Here is a 4,413-nt window from a genome sequence, read left to right as displayed (position 1 = left end):
AAAAACGTTAATTGTGAGTTGAAATGCTCATTGCTGAATGCTACGCAGTAACATATGCGTAGTTATAGGATTTCATGTGTTTAAATCAATGGCAATCTAGCGCACTAGTATAAACCGTCTCGCGCTGTATACCGCATACGTGGATGTTTAGTATCACCTGAGCTCCTACATTATTCAACCAGTCTTAAGTTAAAATGTCAATCATTATCGTTTTACGAATTGGTATACGAATGCCGTGGAGTCCAATGAACTTATTTTTTTCTAATGAGTGTATATCTTATATTATCTCCTATCTCTCTCCGTCTGTTACCCTCCAGTAACTTGTGTACAAGCCCTTGACAATTTTTATGCAAGTTTTACAGATAGAAGAAAAGACAGATAGATAAGCACTAACGTTTTCTGTAGGCAAAGTATTTAACCCCTTGGCTATACTCTTCTTGCAGATGTTATAACTGCCAGGTTCTTAAGAATAGTAATTACTATCAGCCGATGCAGACAAGCGATCAACTTTTCCGAGCGCATCTTGATGAGTTCCACTCATATACCATCCTCAACAATTGCTGTGTAATTCTTGAGCTGTTGAACCTCATCCTTAACTTCACTCAAAGTGGGATCTGGTTGGCTGCTTTTGTCCAACATTCGGACGTTGAAATGCTCTCCTTTGCCTTGAACCTCCGGTCCTGTGTCATCAACACAAGTCTGCTGCTTCCGCTTCTGTGAATGGTGCTTCACGTTTTTTTCCTCTAGAATAATTCTAAACTCTTCAGCAAACCAATCGTACCATAGACTACGTTCAACGTACAATGACTCCACCTGTGAGTTGATGGCTATTTTAACTGTAGTACAATAGCCAAGAAGGTTTTCAGCAAGCAAAAGCTATTCCGCTTATGCTTGCTAGAGATGTAGAACGATGCTGTGTAATTCAGACGCTGAAGGTCATGCTGAGGCGGGCGTCGGTACCGTTCATTGTTAACGACAGGAAGTTTGAAGCGCATTTTTATAATTATCAGGTAGTGGGTAGAGTGAATGTTAGCACTACGATAGATTTTGACGTTGATTATGTCGGAGATGTGCAATCTATCAAGCAATACCTGACCGATTCGAGATTCCATTTGCTGTGGATAACTAGCGATCACCATTGGTACGGAAGGCTATCTTGGAAGTAGGTGCTAGACTATAATGACCATATTCTTAGAGGCGGCAAAACAGTCAAGCATTGGACATTCATGTTTGCCAGTCCGACAGCACTGATCTCATGTTTTTGTATGTCGTTCCCAGCTCAAGTGTGTCGCGCAGCTCTGGAAGATGGTATGATTACTTCTTAACATTCAGATTATTGACATCCTCATGAGTATTTAGCGTTCTTAGCGAAGCATTTGTGGAGCCACATGTGCTCAGGCATCGCCAATGGAGCTGACATTGATAGCAAACCGAAATGGTTCTGCTCGAATTATTGGCAGTTTGTTCACAGCAAACAGTCAAACACTACAGTTACTTTTAGTTCAAATGATCTCCTTCTCTGAGAAACAATAGCATGCTAGTATAATATTATTGATATCAAAAATATAAGTGAGGTAACTGACGCGCGGATTTCCAGCACGCTGAAGCTGTGTACGACAAGCGAGGTATTTCTTCCAGTGTAGTAGAGAATACAACAACACAACCACTGTAATGATAAAACGGATATAGTCAGGAAAATCCTTCCTGAGTAAACCGCCGGTTTATACAAACATGTTGCTAGAACACTGAAATAGGATAATACGATTTGATATTAGTGTCCAACTGTTACCTAAAGTGACGTGTTTGTGAAACGTTATACCTATATCTTTATATTAATCACCGTATGTTTTAAGTATTCACATTTCAGCAACTCAAAACGTTCTGAAATCTGTGTCAAATCACAACATTTTTAAAATATTTACAATTAAGATAAAAACATACCTAAGCACATACATAGGCACGAATTCAAAACATTTGCGCATGTAAATATTATTCAATAGGAACTGTCCAAAACATACCTCTTCTTACACCATTCCAGCACACATAACTTTTTTCTCCCACGACGAATATTTTTGGCCCCATATCAACTTTTTTTTGTCTCATTTAGATCTTTCAAATGATATATAAGTCATCCGTGTACATTCCGGGACCAAACTCTATACATTTTTGCCCAATCTCCTTTTCAAATTTAAAATTGTAGCCTCGAACTTATTTTAGTTATTCCTCTGTGCGACGCTTCCGAGAAAGGACCGTAGGATGAAGAGCGACAGTGTTTGCGCAATATAAAAGATTTCACTCTTCTACTGAAGCGCTTCACCAAACTCCATTGTATGGAGGTATTGTTATTGCAATGATGGTTCCCTGTTATCGATGAACATGTACTAGCCGACAACTCCTAGCCTAGCCACCATCAAAGCTCTCCGGAAATATAATGGAGCCATGGTGTGCACTTGTATTCAGAAAAGTGAAAAAAAAAGAAAAACAACAACCAAAGGCGTCGACTGCAACGACCGCGATGAGGATGAAGAGTTGGAATTTGTGCCGGAACGTTTGCTCTTCAATTCAGTACCACGTATCGATGTGTTCCCTTATATATTTTCACCCACCCCACCGAGGCCATTTGGGAATCACGAAAGGGTGGATTCAATATTGAAACTAACCGATGGAGTTTCTCGGTTGATGCCGGCAAAATTATAGCGAACGAATCAAAGCAATTAAGCTCCATGATCAACGAGAACGGAACTCCTATTCTTTCCATTCTGTTAGAGTCGTTACAATTCTGAGAACTTTTACCTTGAATGCACTTTGATAGATGACCATGGTGAACGTTTTCTTCCTTGATTTGCTGTTTGGGATCGATTTTTTCTTTAAGAGCAATAAAACAACCGGATTACCACAATAGGTGAATGTTCGATAGTTAAAAAAATGACAATTTCCGATCTGCCCGTTGTCTAGTTAGCACTACCAAACTGTAATAGCAAATCCTCGTAACTTTTGGCAGTAGTTCTGAACAAGTTTTAAAAACCCAGCTAGGTTAAAACCTTCATAAGTGACGGGTTGTGAACTAACACCCCCCTCCCGTAAAAAACTCATTCCAAGCATTAACAAGTTCAGCTGTTTAGTGCGTAAAAATTAATCTGGCCGTCAAATAATAATAAAAAAATATTGAATTACGTGGATTACAGCTGAATTGTACGTGTTCCAGTCTGTCAATTTTGCCATTATAAGGAATGAAGAATGAGTTGGCAGAAGAGCGGTGACTCCCAAAACGTTTCCTCTTGCTACATCAACAACGTTTTTCTGCACCTGTTTCGGTTAAATATTTGAGTGTTTGCCTTGCAAAGCGTCATTGTGGTTCACTGCCAGCTTGGGTATAAAGCTCCATTCCCAGTAACGCAGGAAGTGTAGTTCCGAGTCAGTTGAAGTAATACAGGTTGGTCGCCCTTCAACAGGTGTTTGAAGTGGTTTAATTTAGCATAGTTAGATTTTCTCGTTAATTTTCCAGAGGAAAAGAGCAGTTATATTCGACTCCGTACCGGTATCCAGCATTTGACGGAAGACATGAGTTTTTCAAGCAAACTTTCGATGGTTGTTATGCTTCTAGCAGTTTCATATGTACTGATTGCATCGGGACATCTGACCAACTGTACTCCATACAACAGCACCGCCGTAAGCATCCTTCTAGTTTTTCAAACCATTGCATTAAATTTCAAACAATTCGTTAGGTACTGTGCCAGGTGATGAATGGAACGGATTTCGGTGCTAGAGGAGGTCATCACGGAGGACGCGGTCGCAGGATGATTGCCCAATTGCTCAATGCAGCAGGAAGTGAACAGGAACCGATCAATTGATGTCACTGTGGAAAGATTCGTGATTAATATCAACGGTCTTTAACCCTTTTCGAAATGCGGGGATGTGAAATGTGGTTCAGAGTCAGAAATGTACTTTTGATGTGGTCAGTGCCGTAGCGTGCGGTTGGCCAGGTTGGCACCCGCCAAGGGCGCCAGGCTTCAGGGGGCGCCAAAATGGGAATTTTAAGAAGATTACTATTCAGCAACGGGATTTTTTGGTGATAAATATTTAGTTAGGGCATTTTTGATGTCATAGAATGTAGAAAAACAATTATAGACAATATATATAATATATAATACAATAGTGTCATGTCTACCTATCTCAAGTGATATTAATTATTCTGCCTTTTGGCTTGGTACCTTTTATCTGTTCGTACCTACGGTATTTCTGACAAGGGAAGGTCACGATGGTGTTACACGGGGTTTTCAACCGGACTATTTTTGTTAGATTCTACATGTCGAAATATGAAAAACCCCAAAGCCTTTCGGGTGATGGACCAGTGGTGTAGCCAGGAGGGGCTCTGAAAGGGGCAATTTTGTACGTATATTATTTTATTAAGCT

The 4,413-nt window shown here is 40.1% G+C and overlaps 1 long non-coding RNA gene across 1 annotated transcript; it reads left to right on the top strand.

Annotated features, from left to right (window-relative positions):
* Positions 1-3,298: 3,298 nt before the first annotated feature.
* LOC110677023 lies at positions 3,299-4,141 on the top strand. The gene is made up of 3 exons (XR_002500902.1): positions 3,299-3,433; positions 3,506-3,669; positions 3,726-4,141. It is a non-coding gene; the product is annotated as an uncharacterized LOC110677023 (long non-coding RNA).
* Positions 4,142-4,413: the final 272 nt, after the last annotated feature.

This window comes from Aedes aegypti, chromosome 2 (genome assembly GCF_002204515.2).
Source record: "Aedes aegypti strain LVP_AGWG chromosome 2, AaegL5.0 Primary Assembly, whole genome shotgun sequence".
NCBI classification, from domain to species: Eukaryota; Metazoa; Arthropoda; class Insecta; order Diptera; family Culicidae; genus Aedes; species Aedes aegypti.
Note: the sequence above shows the minus strand (reverse complement) of the source record. Positions and strands in the feature narration are given on the sequence as shown.